This window comes from Furipterus horrens, unplaced genomic scaffold, assembly GCF_987537825.1.
Source record: "Furipterus horrens unplaced genomic scaffold, mFurHor1.1.pri manual_scaffold_5, whole genome shotgun sequence".
Taxonomy (NCBI): Eukaryota; Metazoa; Chordata; class Mammalia; order Chiroptera; family Furipteridae; genus Furipterus; species Furipterus horrens.
The window spans coordinates 202,706,092-202,722,877 of record NW_028327175.1 but is presented as its reverse complement, the minus strand read 5'-3'; the positions used below and the strand labels follow the sequence as shown (position 1 = coordinate 202,722,877).

At 59.1% G+C, this 16,786-nt stretch overlaps 1 protein-coding gene across 2 annotated transcripts in view; it reads right to left on the bottom strand.

Moving 5' to 3' along the window:
• The window catches only part of INPP5A (inositol polyphosphate-5-phosphatase A), a 138,749-nt gene that overhangs the window by 65,629 nt on the left and 56,334 nt on the right, over window positions 1–16,786 (bottom strand). The gene's annotated exons all lie outside the window — the stretch shown is intronic.

Genomic DNA, 16,786 nt, shown 5'->3' with positions numbered 1-16,786 from the left:
GTCATTATTTGCACGAGGGATTGAGGAGAAATTACACCGTGTCCAGGGGACAGGAAGACGCCCGGGCCCATGCTCTGCTGCGCAGTGCCGCCAGGCCTCGGCAAAGCGGGTTAACTGCGGCCTCCCTGCCCGGGGCCCTATCCAATTTCTGAAGAGGATAACACAATTTGATAAATTTAATTCCAGCTACAAACTCAATTATTGTGATAATAGATGAAAACTGGGAGGGGATTCTAAACAGGCCCACATTTTAAAAAATACACTTAGCTCTGAATGAGATACAACAGTTATGGTTTGATTTGATTTGTCCTCTCTCTTTTGAAAATCCTTTAAATAATTACGACAGTTGGAAGAACAGCCAACATTTATTAAATAGCTCAGCTCCAACCCGAGGGGCCTGCCGCGGAGCTAACTCGGGTCACAGTGGAAGCGGCTGCTGTCCTGAGCCAGCCCGGCCCGTCTGCTAGACGCGCGCAACCCGCTGTCAAGCCCCGGCGTCCGCAGCAGGTGCAGAGCCCAGCCTCGCCCCACGCTGCTGCCCAGCCTGCCCAGACAGCCGCATCGGCTTTTTCCCCGAGTGCTGGGCTGGGTGGAGGCACTAGAAGAAAATTGAAGGCCTCTGTGACCCCAGGGCACCAACTATGTAGTGCGGGTCAGACTGCCCTCTGCATAGGTATCTCCTCCCCACCTGAGTCACCCATGGGGGCAGGGGGGTGCCCCTGGAGAGGCTCCACAGGCTTGCAGGGCTGCCCTCACTGGACCTCATCCGTCAGAGGAGCAATAAAAACGGACAGCCCAGCATTAATTTCAAGAGGACAAGCGAGCGTAACAATTTCCCTTTGAAAGATGGTGGGGGCTTTCTTGGGCCGTCACGGACACTTGCGCTCTGAGGGTGGCCGGGGGCAGGGTCTCGGGCTGACGCGCCTCGTACTGGCTGTGTGGGGGTCTGGCAGGGTTTCTGGTGTGCTGTCGTCGTCTGAGCCCCACGTTTGGTATGGACGGAGGCCGTGGCTGGCGCTCTGCACCGTGTCACCTGCATGTTGCAGGGGCCTCATCTGTCACCTGCTCATTGAGTGTGACCGCTGCCCTGTCCTCAGGGCCTGCATAGGGCAGCCTGTCCCCTGGGGCCACTCTTTTTTTGAATTCTAGACATGAATCCCTGAGCGTAAGTCATTGCGCCACGTTCACAGATGAGAAAGCCGACGGGAAGGAGTGCTGACGAGGCCCTGCATGTCAGTCACAGTGCGGAGGGAGCAGTGAGCGAGAGACGGGCGCACGCGGGTCTCTGGGGTGGCCTGCCAGGGCGTCCTCCCCTTTAACCAGAAAAACCATCGCACGTCTCAGTGCCACCTGAAAGGAAAGAGATGCATAGTCGAGGGGACGGTGGAAGGAGGTGAAGTCAGGAAGAAAACCTCAAGCTGTGAGGTACTTGGGGGGACGTGTTCCAGGTGACAGCAGACGGGTCCATGACGTTGGCCTTTTCTAAAAACACGTCACGTAAACGTAAATATAGTTTCCAAACTCTGTTTCCATTCCCTCCTGTCTCAGCAGCAACATTGGCTCAGTCGGGGGGACTGGCCCTGAGCCACCGCTGCTGATGGGGGAGCAGGGCTGTGGCCGTCAGCCACCGCGGCCACCGCTGGCTTCCTGCAGCTGGACGGCAGCAGGAGCCGGGACCAGGGCCAGGAGCCCTGCACGGCCAGCGCCACCAGGGTCCCAGGAGCCAGGCCTGCCCTTCACTGACGCAACTGCTCAACACAGCAGAGCCGGAAGCAGCATAACCCAATGGAAGCCAGTCTCACGGGTGTAAATCCAGAAGGATGTGGCCCACACAAAGCCTGATGACTACCCTCCTGCTGAATTAGGGCCCATGGCCACCAGGTGGCATGCAGAGGGGACAGATCTCTGACTGGTGATGCGGGCCCAGGGCTGTGGCCGTGGGACAGGCAAGTGGGTTCCAGAGGCAGCGGGCACATCTGTTTGCACATGTGGGCAGCACAGACTAACCGACAGGGCAACCGAGACTGGCCCACGGAGCCAACTGCCAGCCACCAGCTTGTGGGGCCCAGTGGGCAGGACATGGGTCTGCACAGGCCACTGGGCGCAGCTGGATGGGCCACGCAGCACCCTCCTCTCTTGAGGAACACATCACTCTCCTCATGTGTGGCTGTGGGTGTCTTACAGGAGGAGCCCAGCTCCACTACCACCCTGACCCATGACAGGAAACGCAGGTTCGTCCACACTGAAGGCTTGTGAGGAAGTAACAAACGATCCCCTGGGGGTCCTTTCATGGAGACGCAGACCTCTAGGACAATACGCAGGCCTGAGAGGCCATGGCTCCGCCCCTGTCCCCGCAGCCAGACACTTCTGTGACCACCTCCTGGAGACCGGCTCCTTGTAGGACTGGGCTCCAGGAACATGGCCACCCAGCTGCACCCGCAGGCCCACACCGGCCCTTGGACTCCGAGGTCAGTCCTGGCTGGGCTTCGGACAAAGTCTGCTCCGTCAGGTTCCTTGCTCTCCCTCCGGAGTGTCGGGCGGATCTCTGGGGAGGCAAGCAGAGCCGGGACACGTGAGGATCCTGGAGGGAAACTGTTGCAGAAGGAAACCCTTGGTGAGCGGCAGCTCAGAGCCAAACTCCGGGACTGAAATGTCACTTGAGGCCAAATAAATAGAACAACAAGCTGAGCCACGAATCAACCATGACTATTTTTTTTACGTTCACTGCTTCAGTGATTTTCTGTCAAAAAATGCTAACAAGCATGAAAGTCCTTAAGAGCTTTACAATTTTTCAGTTTGTTCACCAATACATCCCGTGGTGGACTCGTTTCCCGGCCGTGGGTGACATGGCACTCCATCACGCCTGTCTGCCTGACAGATCAGCGGCCACCAAGCTCCTCCACCCTGCTGTCACCAGCACCCGTCTTGGGCTTCCCAGAGAGCAGGCGCTGTGACCAGGAAGGGCCCTGAAGGCTGCGGCAGAGCTCCCAGCCCCCCAGCCCCACACTGAGGTAGGGCCCGGGGTCATGGCTGTGGGAGCAGAGGGGGTGCAAGGGCCAAGCAACCACAGCATCAGGGAAACTGACAGCGGCACGGGGACCGTCCTCGTCCTCTTCACCCAGGAAGCTTGTCCAATACCTCTGCCCCTTCCGCACCCTGCCAGGCAAGCCCGGTGCTGCTCCTCATGGAGACGAGGCCCTGCAGGCAGCAGCGCATGTAGATGGGCACAGGGCGGCTGGTGGAGACTCGCCTAGGGCACGTGGGACTTCCTTCTGTCACGAGGGGTGCACCGCCTCTCCAAGCACGCAGCCCAGGCAAGAGTCCAGATCCCAGCTGTGAGGGGTTCTTCTCACTGGCGCTCTGGCCATGTGCGGCACGGACCCACCTGCTGACGCCCCTAAACGGGGACCTGGTGTGGCTCCTCAGCACCAGCGAGGCGAGGCAGGGGGCTGAGAGGGGGCTCCCAGGCACACCAGCCGGACCACACACTGGACCAGGATGCAGGCTTGGCAGCACGCACGCAGGAACTTGGCCAGACAGAGGTGCAAGCTGCATGCCACTGGGCCCAGGGGCACAGCCAAGACATCACACACCTCTGGGCCTGGAAGCTCACAGACACAGACCAAGATGATGACAACGTCTGAGGTGTGGACGCAGCAAAGGAGGGAGCGCCCAGAGCATCAGACGTCTGCTCTTCCAGGCTCTTCAAAGCAGACAGCAATGGATGGGAAGAACAACTCCTCCTCAGCACAGGAAACGGCCCCATTATGGGCACAAACTCATGGGTAAATTGACTGGCCAACTCTAAACCCAAAGACAGCCCCTGCCTGCCCACAGTGCAGACAAAATGTGGGCTAATGTCAACCAAAACCACTTTCATTGAGCTGGAGTAATGTTACACTCAAAAATCAATAAAGCCTTATTTAATCTAAACAATACCTTTTCAATTTTCTGTTGATAACACTTGTAGTGTGAATATGAAATAAAAAATTATTCACACTCTGCTGTTAATTTCTCGTGCAATGTCGAGTCTCCTCAATCGTAAGACACACAGTGATTTGTACAGCTTCTACGTGGACTCGGATTATAATGGAAACATTTCCTGTTTCAATGAAATTGCTTAAACCCGGGCAGCTTACCCAGTGTTCCTGATGCACGGCGACACTCACGCACTGCACAGACACGAAGCGCACAGTTGGGTAATGTCTGACGCACCTGCACTGTGAAGCCATCACCCCAAGAGCCGCCCTGTGTCCTGCTGTCCCCACAGAGTCCCCACCTCCAGCCCAGGGAGCCATTCACCTGCTTTCTGTTGTCACAGATGAGCTGACGTTTTCAAGAACGTGACGTAAGTGGAAGCATACAGAAGGTGCTGTGTCTGCTCCTCCGCTTGGCCCAGGCGCCTTCACAAAGGGTGGCCGCTGCGGTCACAGCTCCCTCCCCGCCGCGCGGCTCTGCAGCTGGCCAACCCCCATTCACCTGCCAGGGGGGCTGGGTTGCTGGCAGTTTGAAGCGTTACCAGTAAGGGTGCCAGGAACGTCTGTGTCCCAGCCCTTGGGTGACAGGGGCTTGCCCTTCTCTTAGGCAGGTACTTAGGGAGGAACGGCTGCCTCTCACGGTCAGTGTATTTTCAGCTTTTAAGTAACCGCCAAGTGTTTCCCGGGTGGCGAGGTCTGACATTTCCTCCATAGTGACATCTGAGAGTTCCAGTTGCCACAGCCTCACCAAGGCTTGGTGTGGCCAGTCTCTCTAATTTCATCCAGGAGCGGGAAATCTGTGCCCTCCATGCCCACAGGGTGCCCTCCGTGCGCACTGCTCCAGTGACGGGTCGTGCAGAGTGCCTGTCCATGTGCTCGTGTGCCATTTACACCTTCTCTGATGAAGTGTCTGTTCAGGTCTTTAATCGTTTGGGACGAGTTGTCTGGTTCGTGCTGGGCTGTCGGAGCTCGAGGTCAAGTCCTCTGTCAGGTGGATGTGCCAATGTTTTCTCCTTGGCTGTGAACTGCCTACTTTTGTATCTTTTGAAGAACAAGTGTTTTTCATTTTGGTGAAGTGCAATGGATACATTTTTTCTTGTGTAAGAAAAAAGCCCAAGTTACCAGACTTCCTCCCCCGCGTTCTTGTAGAGACTACGTCGTTTCAGCTCTGCTCGCTCAGGGACTGGCTTCGTCCACTTCTCAGGAGCCTTGGCTTCAGGGTGCAGGTTCTCTCGGCTCCTGGTCACCTCCCCGGCACAGAGCCACCTGTGAAAGTCTCCTTCTGAGTGGCCCGACGCCTCTGTCAGAACTGGGGCAGGCCTCTTCCGGCCCACGACCCGTCTGTCCGGTTTCACACCACTGCCACACAGTCCAGGTTAGTGTAGATTTGCAGCACACCCTGGTCACGGGGTGTAAGTCCTCCATCTGTGTTCATTTTCATACTCTTTTGGCCAACCCAGGTCCTTTACGTTTCCGTATAAATTTCAGAACCAGCTTGTCAACTGCTGCAAAAGCGGAGTCTGCCCAGAGTTTGGGTGACATCACCCTGAATCTTCATATCCATTTTGGGGAGAAATGATAGCCCTGGCCTTCTCAGTTGTGAATTCTTCTAAGGAAACTATTCGGTTGTATGTCTTTAAGGTTAGGACCCATGACTGGAGGTGCTTTCTCGGCACCTCTAGGTCCCGGCAGAGCAGGGGCACCGGCCCTGGAATGCCTCTGTGTGAAAGCGCACAGACCATCTGGGTTCCTACAGCAAAGGGACGTGCCCATCCCTCTCTCCACACCCGAGAAGCCCCCTGCCTGAAACAGCAGACCCGCCCCTGCTCCTGGGGTCCCACTCTGCATCCCCGAGGAGGTTTGGGCCCAGCACACCCGTGGGAGCCTTTCGCAGCAGCCCCTCCACCTGTCCTCTCCGCATCCTCGATGAGCCGACACACGGCAGCGCTCTAGAACTTCTCTGCAGGCAGTCAGTAAGCCTTCCCTGTGCGCTTGCAGGGGGCGGGGGGCGGGGAGCGGGCATCCTCCCTGACACGCACCCTCGGCTGAAACATTGCTTCTCAAGGTGGGAATGGAGCCCACAGCAAAGAGGTGGGTCCAGGGCCCCAGGAAAGGCTGTTACGGTTAGACACATGGCCACAGGATGGGACACGCGTGCGTCCTGGTGCTCAGACATGGGCTTTGTGCTGGAGAGTAGTCATCTCAGCCCTAGGAGAGTGGTCACTTGTCCAGGAAGATGGGATCCTCTCACCTCCCACCCAAACCTCGGAGCAGGGTGATGCTCCTGACAGAGCTGTTATGCTGGTGTGGCCCGCCATTCCATGTCCCCTTGTTCTTCCCTCTGAGACGGGCAGTTCCCTCCTCCAGGACCCCCATCCCTCCCAGACAGGCCAGAACCCCAGGGGCTCTGGCCTCCATCAAAGGACCCGTGATGGCCCCAGCCAGTAGCCCTCCTTCCCCCTGGCCAGGACACGAGCCACCTCCCTGTGCTGGCCCAGCCTGCAGGCTAGAAGCCCAGGCTCTCATGCGGGCCCCGAAGCAGCCCTGCTATCTCGGGTCCAAGTCAGAGGGACTGTAGGGCAGCTTCCACCCAGTGGGGCTGCGAACCACAGGTGCACACAGGTCCGAGACGCCTCCCGGGAAGCCTGCGCCAGGGACCAGCATGAGGAGCACCGCACGCCTCTCTCCGCCCCGGCTGGCAGCACCCACGGGGGAGGGGCTGGGCAGCACCCTGGCTCCAGAGCAGGCTGCCCGCAAGCATGCGGCGGGCCCTCCTCATGGAGAACACACCGCACAGCAAGGGGCAGGCAGTGAGGATGGGTGTCCCCACGGAGCCCTGGGCACAGGCCCCCACTTCTGCTCAGGGAGCCCTTGCCTGGCAGCTTCCTGACCTGGCCTCAGTGGCAGCAAAGGGTCACGAGGAACCCAGACTCTGCGGGGCAGCGGGATATGCGTGTTTTAAGTCCTACCACCCTCCCAGGCACACTTTCATCTCCCACAAACAACCACAGACGTGGCCACCGCACCATTTCCTCTGTCCTTCCCGAGCTACCCCTGACACCTGCTATGTAGCAGCGGGGACTTACCCAAACTTTCAAGGGCAACCTGAAGGACAAGCTCCCAGAAGCACATGGTTCAGCGTCTCCTTGTGCCGACAGACCGCCAGGGCATCTGAGTCCCGAGCCACCCACACCACTGGGCCTGGCCATGGCGGCTCGCGGAGCCCGGGCTCACGGCCTTGCTCAGTAAGGGACTAGCAGGGGTCCGGGAGGGCTGCGCTCGGCCACCCAGCCTGCAGCCCCGGCACACCGATGTCACTGGGGACACAGGGAGAGGATACAATTAACCTTGTGTCCACTGTTCTCCCTGCTTGATGGCCTGGCGTCAGCTCATCTGTTAGAGGAAAATAAAAAAGTCAGGCCTCAATGTATAAAAAATTATGATGGAAGCGCTAAATAAGGCCGAGACTGTGAGCTTATTGAGTCAAAAATCAATCAATCAATGAGTGAGTGGATTAGGAGCACCTCGTGAGCCCCAAAGAAATAATTTGCCCAAACACTGGGGTTTAACAGTGGAAGACCGAATTCCAACACTTTTAGGAAGTAAATAATGAAAAATCAATTCAGAGGAAAAACAGATCAAGCACCTGCACTGTGACGTGCGGACACATTTATTGCTGAATCCCATTCCTCGCTGACCCGAAAACTTCGGAAGGTGTTTATTTACTTTCAGCACCTTCCCGAGATCAATATTTTTAATTTGGATCCGAGTTATTATTTTTCACATCACAGCAGCGGGAAGCAGAGCAAAGTGGCTCATATTTTAGTGCTAAAAAGATCGATATGACAGCTTCACCTTCACCGCGGCCCGCCACTGCCCGGCGCACATCGCCGTGTCCCGCGGGGCTGCAGGTGCTGCCGAGGGGGGCGCGGCGCTACCCCGCCAACTGAGCCGACAGAGTGATTTAGCTGTGCGCGGGCCCGGGGCCCTCGGAAAACCAATCTTGCTCCTCTCACTCCATCAGGCCTGTCTGGACCACGGGCAGGGCGCAGGCAGGAGACACGGGCCGTGGAGGCGCTCCTGGAGCAGATTAGTTTCCGCATCAGAAATGCATTTGCCTTCCTCCTCTCCTTGGATCAAAGAACATCAGTAAACTCCATTAATTTCTCATATATTTCCCCTAAAATCTGGTTCGGGAAAGCAGAGCCGGGGAAGAGCAGTCGTGGAGGAGGACAGACAGGCAGGGACGGTGTCTCCCTGGAAGGAGCGTGCCTCCGGGCTGCACTGCCACCACAGGCAGGAGGGGCAGGTCGACAGGTCGCCCCGCGGTTCCCTGCGGCAGATGCCCTACTCTCAGAGGGAAGCTCCCCGCTGCCCCCCGGGAACCAGACTGCCAGGGCCGAGGTGGGGACCCTCCTCCTGGCAACATGAAAGGCCAAACAGGGGCAGGCAGAGGGCCTAGTTCACTGGTGGCCAACGGGCAAGGCACGCTGGGCCCAGGAGCTCCCGGCATGGACGCAGCATGGGAGGTGCAGAAGCATGGCTCCCCTGGGTGAGGACTGACCCTGTGGGCATGGGCCACCGGGAGGACTGCCCCCCACTCTGTTGGGAACACGGCCCTGTGGGGCTGGGGGGGCGTGTGAAGTGAAGCTCTGGGCCAGGGCAGGGAAGTGGCTGTCTGGGGCAGCTGCAGGGGGCACCTGGCTGTGTCCCCCAGAGCGAGCCAGCCTGCCTTCTCCTCACTGCCTTGGCTTCACCCCGGCGGGCGGGCAGTGCCATACTCCTAGGAAGGCTTGTTCCCGTCGTGGATTTCTGGTTCAGCTGCTCTTCTCGCCACGCAGGGAGTGAACCTCACCTGCGCTCCTCTCTCAGAGACCACGTTACCATGGAGACAGAGGCGGTGGCTGGGGCGGCCGGAAGGCAGGGTACGGAGCCGGGGACGCCTGGGGCACTGCAGCCTGCAGGCCTTCCTGCTCCGGGTGATGCCGCCCCCCAGGCACTGCAGCATCGGGTCCGCCTCCAGCTGCAGCCCCTCTGCCCGGACGGAACGCCCTCCTAGAGCTGCTATTACAGCCCTGCAGCCGCCAAGGATGCTCGGTGTAGAGCCACTCCAGACCGCCTCTTCCGCCGGGGTGCCGAGTGCCTACCCGTGGCCCCTGCTTCACGCTTGAGAGTTCTCACACCCTTCCCCACGCGTTTTGTCCCCCGAGAGGCCCCCGCCCGCACTATGGCTGCGAAGGTACCCGCATCTCGCCAACAGCAAGGACAGACTCTGCCAGCCCGTCCTGCAGGCGCGCACCGCCCCAGAGGCCGCTGTGTTGGTTTGATGAACCGCAGCGCAGTCCCATGTGCTACACAAACGCTTCTGAGGCTGACGGCGGAATGAGCAAGGACCGGGGGAGCTGGCCGCCAACCAGGCCTGTCCCGCAACAGGTGTGGTGGCGGGGGAGGCGCAAGGCCACAGCGGCAGGAGATGTGTCTGTGCTGCACAGCGGACGGTCGGTGCCCCCTCCCCTCACCCTTCCCTGCCCACTACCGAGTTCAGGAGGCTCTGCGGGGGCTGTGCCCAGCAGCCCCTGCACCCTGCTATGTGCGGCCAGTGTGGGCTCCAGGCAGGCTCAGTGAAGAGAGCCTGGTCTGTCCACCCCGAGCCCATCTGCCCAGAGAAAAGCTGCCACACAAACATGCTCACTACAGTCCTACAGCAGCACCACTATCCCCAAATAAAAGGGTTCCCTGCATACTTGCACCAGCCCAGTTCTTCAGGGGGCCGGCCCCCTTTGATACTGTGTGTTGGGGTCCCCGTGTCAGCCTGGACATCTTGCCAGAAGACTCCTTCCGCTCCTCCCCACAGGCCACCAGGTAAGGAGGCAGGAGGGCAGCCCCCGGCAGAGCTTCCTTGGGGCCTTCTGCCGCCCCAGAAGCCCTGTGAATTCACTCAAGGACACAGCCCGCTCTCCTTTCTGTGGCCTCGCAGATCAGACAAGTGGCTGAAGGGAACAGTGGCGGCCACCTCATGCTGGGTGCTTTGCTCCTGCCGTGAGGCAAGATGGCAAGGAAACCACACAGAAGCAGGTATGCACTGTCCTCCTCGTCAGCTGTCCCTAAAGGCGTAGCACAGGGAGGCTGTGCCCTGGGGATGCCCAGGCTGTCCGGGCAGGAAGAGATGCATTTCCCGTGCCCCTCCGCATGCCTGTGCAATGACATCTGAGTCCTGTGCTCCGGCCTCTGATCCGCTGGAAGCCTGAGGGACTTCCTCAGTGTCAAGGCCCATGGGCCACAGGCGCGCTGTGCAATTCATTAAGTAACACTCATGACAGAAGAGGCCACCTGAGGCCTCCCAAGGAATTCTTGTCCCAGGAGGTGGGTCCTGGAAGGCTCTGGGTGGAAAGCATTTTCCAAGGAGCCAGACGACAGGCAGACGCCAGGAGACAGGGGGTTCTGGGGCCTCTGTGGATACTGGGGTAATCCAGGCAGGTTCAGGGTCCCCCTCAGGGTCTCCTCAGGAGCCTCCTCTCTGAACTGCATCTAACTCACCCAGCCAGGCCACGTGGCAGCCCTGAACGCCCTCAGGCAGGCCCCCCAACATCTCCCTGTACTCTGGGGCCGGCACCCATGGGGATGGGGGACGTGAGCTGCCACTCCCAGGAAGCGGGTGCCATCTGAGGAAGTCCCACCTGCTTTAGAGCCCATCCTTGTCACCGAGAAGGCCTCGCCCAAGTGTTCTGTACAAGCCATTTCTCCAACAGTGCAGAGTCCTGTCACAAGCCTGATTGTCAACACACTTGCACAGGGACTGGGTCACTAAGTCCAACTCAAAGGGGTGGCGGCACTGTCCTCCCTGGGAGTGCAGGACACAGACACGAAGACACACAGTCCTCAGTATGAGGGGCCGATGAGGCAGGGCAGCGTCTTGGCAGGAGGTAGGGGCTAGGTGGGGAGGGTGGGCCTCTCCCCAGGGTGGAAAGGAGGAGAACAAGGAGGGAGGGTAAAGGGGTAGAGGACAGAGGGTACGGTGGGGTGGCAGCCACCTCCTCCCAGACAGTGGGGCCCGCAGCTCAGGAGCAGGGACGAGTGAGCAGCAGCGATGCCTCTGCTCCTCGGTGTCCACTGATCTCTACCCGGCTGGACTCGTCCCCAGAGTGGGAGCTCCCAGCACATGGTGCCCACTCCGTGGTGCCCAGGAAGGACAGCGGGGCCTCCGGGGCCCAGTCACAGGGAGGGTGCCGCTCTGCTCGGACTCCAGCGCGGGAACAGGAGCCGCCTGACGCTCGTGCACCGCGGACCAGAGCAGAGTCTCAGAGCTGCTGGCGACGGGGGCTGGAGCACCGTGCTTCTCTGGGGCAGACACAAAACACCAGGGGCCGCTCAAATGCACTTGGCTCTGGGTGGTGGAGAACAGGCACGGTCACGCCCTTGGGGAGAGGCTGTCCGGGGTGCCTGCTGCGTGCTCAGCCGGCACACCGGAACAGCTCCCCCGGGGCCAGCCCTCCTCCGCTGGGTGCCCGCTCCCTCTTCTCTAGGCCCCTGGGCACCCCAACAGCCCAGGCAGGGGCAGGGCCTGCGAGGCAGTCCATGGCCACATGGGGGGCAGCCCTTGCCCTGGGGACCTTTCTGCACTGCCTTTCAGCTCCCAGCACGCCCGGCCTCACCTTCCCTCACTCCCCACCCCCGATGACCCCACCTCGTCTTCCCAGTCTCTGTGTCTGCACCCTGACGACCTCCAGTCCTGCCTCCCGGCAGCATTCTCTGCGGAGCTGGCGCATGGGCATCACGGCCCCTGCACCCTTGCAGAAGGGCCTGGGGCGTCCACATCCAACCCACACTGAGGACCCCGCTTCTTCACTGACTCAGACTCAGGCACTGAGGGCCCAGCATGTGCTGGCAAGACCCCAGGCTCCGGGCAGAGCAGGGGGACGTGATGCTGTGGCTCCGGGGGCCTGACTCAAGAAGGAAGACAGAGCCGAGATGCTGCCAGGAGGAAGGGGCGGAGGCTTCGGGGCCCTGGATGCAGCGTGTGAGCCCCCGGCCGCCCCGTCCAGCTCACAGGGCCCTCTGTTCACCCCGTGATGGTCATTTAAACAAGCTCTCAAGAACAGGACGGGCCCTGGACTTTCAGGGCCAATGTCAACACGCCAGACCAGCAGTTCCAGGGAGGGAACGGATGTCCAGCCCCCAGGTTCCGGGGAAAGCGCCTAAGCAGCGGAGGCCTGTGCGCAGGGACGCTGCCTGTGCTCTCAGCCCCAAGTGCCAGACAAGCCTGCCGCTTCCGTAAATGGCCATCAGCACGGTTCTCAGGAGCAAACAAAACTGAACGCAATCACTCTGAAGTCTACAAACTGCCCACTGAGCACCCCTTGTACCAAAAGCTCAGGACAGGAAACGCTGCTTTGACGCCATCTGCTGGTGAAGGTGGACACCTGCTGCCTCCTGCCTCCCGGGGTCCCTCGGGGCCCACAGTCCCCCCACCCCCTGCCCAAACACCTCCAGGCATAGGTCTCCCCAGGCCCAAGGCCCCTCCCCAGTCCTGAAGCCCCTCCGGGCGTGACTCCCTCCAAGCCATGGCCCTTCCAGGCCGCAAACTCCCCCAGGCCTGAAGCCCCAACGGGCTGTGCCCCCCAGGCCCAGAGCCTCCACCCGTGTTCCTGAGCCCGCTGCAACCCCCATCACGTCCACGCACCCGGTGCGGCGTCAGGTTCAATGTCTTTCTGGGAATAGGCCACTCTTTTCTGATCCCTATTAATACCTGTGACAGCATTTATGTACAAGATAAATTCATTTCAATTTCCTTTTTCAATTAATGGCCTATTATTTGAACCACACTCAGCTAAAAATATCGCTCCAATACCATTAATCTTCTAAAAATTAAATTTTCCTCCCTCTGACAGCCTGAGGCTGGGGCAGGGGGTGGCTTCTTGGCTCGCCAGAGCTGCTCATCCTGCCCAGGACCCCGGGGGTGCAGGGTCCCTTCCAGGGGGATGTTCAGAGGCCCCAGCAGAGACGGTTCCATGCGTGACCCACTGAGGGTGAGGATGGGCAGGCAGGCCCCAGGGTCAAGCAGAATTTCATCGGCAACTGTTACCCTCCCAGTCACGAGAGGATGACAAACGCGCACCTCTCCCTGTGCCTACCGGGGGGCGAGCTCCACACAGAGCCTGCAGCACGGCCACCCACTTCTCCCCCTCCACACATGGCTGTCCCCGCGGTCCAACTGAACGCCCCCTGGGAAGGAAAGCAGGCCATTAGCACCGCTGGACTACAGGGGAGCGAGCGACGCCCCTACGTCCTTGGAGGGCGGCTCAAGCCTCCCTCCCCGTCTCTGAGAGGCCGTCCCGTCCTGCGGACACCAGGGCCCACGGGGCCTCAGGCTGTGGTGCGTGTCTGTGCCAGCCCTTCCGCCCAGCGAGGCCCCACACGCTGCCCCATCTCGGGCTCCAACCACCCAGTTGGCCACGTCCCTGCTAAGGCGCCTTTGCTGTGTTTACAAGGAAAGCACTGCCAGTCCGACTGTGGACGCACCGTGGTTTCAGGTGCTTTATGTTTGGAAACCTAGGCATCAAAGAACAGACTAGAGGTCACATCATTGCCACACACAAGACTTCAACACACCAACTGGATGGCAAGACCCTGCAGGGGTGGCAGCGTGGGCTGCAGCCTGCCTCCTCCCTCGAGAGCCCTGCGGGGACCTCCTTCACTAAACCGCGCATCACAGAAGGTGTCGCGTGGCAGATGGACCCATCAGATGGCTGTTCTACCGCCTGAAAACCTCAAATTCTGGGTGTTCAAAATTACTTCCAGTTTTACTATTAAATAATCTCTGAGGACCATCCCGATACACGACTGCTGGCCAGAGCAGCGGCTTCTGCAGTGGAACCGCTGAGTTACAGAAACGCTAGCTTTCTAGATTTGCTCTCCACTGCAAATGGAGAAACGATGCACTGAGATAAATCTCAAGGGACAAGACAAGAAGGCCAAATGGAGCTCTTGGCTCTGCTGCGCCTCTAGTCAGTGTTCAGCCATTTCTCTTCTCAACCAGCCAGATGTTCTGGCTGAAAGAGGGACGGAATTATTACGTTAACATGCACCATTTGACACAAGCAGATCACGGAGAATGAGCGAAGTGAGAATTTTGAAAAACTATGGGAAACTTCCGTGGGTGGTGGTAGGCTGGGGGGAGCTCTAGGCACTGGCTCCATGAGGCTCCAGTTTCTGGGCATGTGCATCGGAGTTCCTCCACTGAGGGGCTGATGACCCTCCCGTCCCTCTTTCTGAGGCCTCTGAGGGCACGCGGGGCCTTACCACTGTCCTGATGCATGGATGGAGGTGGGTGCCTGTGCGGTGAGTGACGCTGCTCTCTGAGACACCGCACCGCAGCCTGGGAGCCAGTCCTGGACTCTGCCCGACAGCCCCGCGGCCTTGTCTGTGTCCTGGATACGCTGTCCTGGTCTGCTGGGGAAGGCGGCTCAGGCTGATAACCTGCCTACAGAGCCAGTTCACTGAATTCTCCATCATCTCATTTCTGTTTCACCGATTTCTGCTGCCACTGCATCACTTCCTCCCTCCAGCTGCTTCAGGGTAATGTACTCTTCACTAAAGATTTTCCAGTGTAAGCACTTAATGCTAGAAATTTTTCTAGGCACATCTCACACATTTTGAAGTTTTTAGTTTGTTTTTTATGTAATCGGAAATGTTTTTTTCATTTCCTTCAACTCAGGGGTTCTTTACAAGTGATTTGCAAGTATTTGGGACCTTTCATTATCCTCTTTGCTCACTTTTAACTTAATCCGTCTGTGGTCAGAGAACACATTTTGGGCGATCCCAGTCTCTCAGACACGCTGAGGTTTATTTACGGCCCAGTCTCAACACATCCTGGTGATGGCCCGTGTGGACACAAAGGCCTGTCCCGTCCAGGCTCAGGTGGGCTTGTATTGCAGCAGCGGGGGCACAAAGGCCTGGGGTATGGGCCCTGGACAAGGCCTCACACCCCGACCACAGGCTGCCCGGCTCCTCCCGGAAAAGCCCTGCAGTGACCCTCCACCTGGCAGAGTCTTCTCGAAGCTCTCGGCCTTCACATGAGAGACCCTTCTGAGGGACAGCGGGAGCTGATGGCCACCCTGTCCCAGTCCGTGTCTCTCTCGTCCTCGCCTTTGGTGGCCGTGTGCCCCTCTGTGGCTGCACAGGCTGCCCTTCTCGTCAGGGCCCCACAACGTCCGCAGGGTCACATTCGTCATGGTAACTTTCTGTCCACGTGCCGTGTTGATTAACGAGAGAAGGGCGCCAACCACCTGGACCAAGGTCTGTCTGTTCTTCAGCTCTCAGCTTGTGCGAGTGTGGGTTCTCATGCTGGGTGCACATGCTGCTGAAGAGCTGGCGCCTTACCCTCACGAAATGCCTCTGGCCCCGGAAACACTCCTGGTTCTGAAGCCTGCTCTGGCATGAGTACAGCCTCTCCTGGGCCTCTTACCTGGGTCTGCGTGGCATATTGTTCATCCCTTCATTTCGTGCACTTCAAGGAGGCTGTGAAGACCCAAGGACAGTTCCCAGGAGGACGAGGGGACTGACGCCTGTCGTGGAACTCAGTGACTTTAAGGGCAGAGCCGAGATAGCAGCAGAGGCTGGTGCCTCTGAGCACGAGGGAGGAAGGGAACTGTTTATACAGCTTGTTGGTGGCGAGCTGACCGAGATGTGCTGTGGCATGGGAAGGCTATTCCGCTCAAAGCTTGTTAGAACTGGGTTTATGGTCCATGTGTTTTTATCAAAGCTTAAAACTTTTCATGCATTATATCTTCACGTATCTATTTCCTCTTCCCGCTCCCTGGGACTCCTGTCACACGTATATCACAGATGTCCATCACCAGATGTCTGTCACAGGACAGCAGCGTTCTGTTAACTTCCCACTTTTCAGCCTCTGTGCTTTTATTCTGAGTAGTTTCTACTGCTGCGTCTTCGCGTCCCATCGTCTTTTCTCTGCAGCGTCTAGTCTGCCGCCAGCCCCAATGGGAGCGTTTTCCCAGCCGCCGTAGCTTCCATCTGAGTAAGTCCTGTGTGCAGGGAGCAGGACGTGGGGCTACAGCAGGGAAGTGTGTCCAGGGGAGCACGTATGTGAAGGAAGCGTCCAGGAGGAAGAAGACAAAAGGCAGAGCAGAAAGGCAGGGAGCTGGGTCCTGCCTCGGTGCATCTGAGACACTTGAGGGAAAGGCCACCTGGGAGTGTGGTGGGGGAGGGTCAGGAGGCACCGCCAAGGGGACACCAGGGACACTGTAGGCACAGCTGAAGGTGGAGACACAACTTGGAGCCTGTGAGTGTCTCAGTGATGGAAGGACGCCACGTAAGTAATAGGAGGAGCCCTGAATTTCAAGACTGGAAACTGACAAACGCCTCTCGAACCCCAAGGACAAACAAAGCGTCTCGGCCCAGGACGCCGGCACCCCTGCCCCTGCTGCCCCATGCACAGCGCGCAGGGCCTGCTGCCCGCCAGGCGCCCAGGCGCGAGATGAGCTGAGGAACGAGAGCCACACTCGCAGACGCTGCCTCGCGGAGCAGGCGCATCACACAGGCACCTGCACACGTGGCGTGACGTGACGGAGGTGAGGCGACACAGGCCACGGGAACAGAAAGAGAGGAGACAAAGCTGGCACAGCGGCCACAGGACGTCTCTAAAGTCAGGTGCTTGGACGTCTGTCTGCCAGACCAACAGCCAGTTACTCAAAGTCCGGCCAACGCCTGCTCCTCCGAGCAGCCTCCCCGCACCCCACACCCCGTGGCCGGGCGCCTCCCTGGGGCTGCCTGCCAGGCGTCCACTGGCCCCG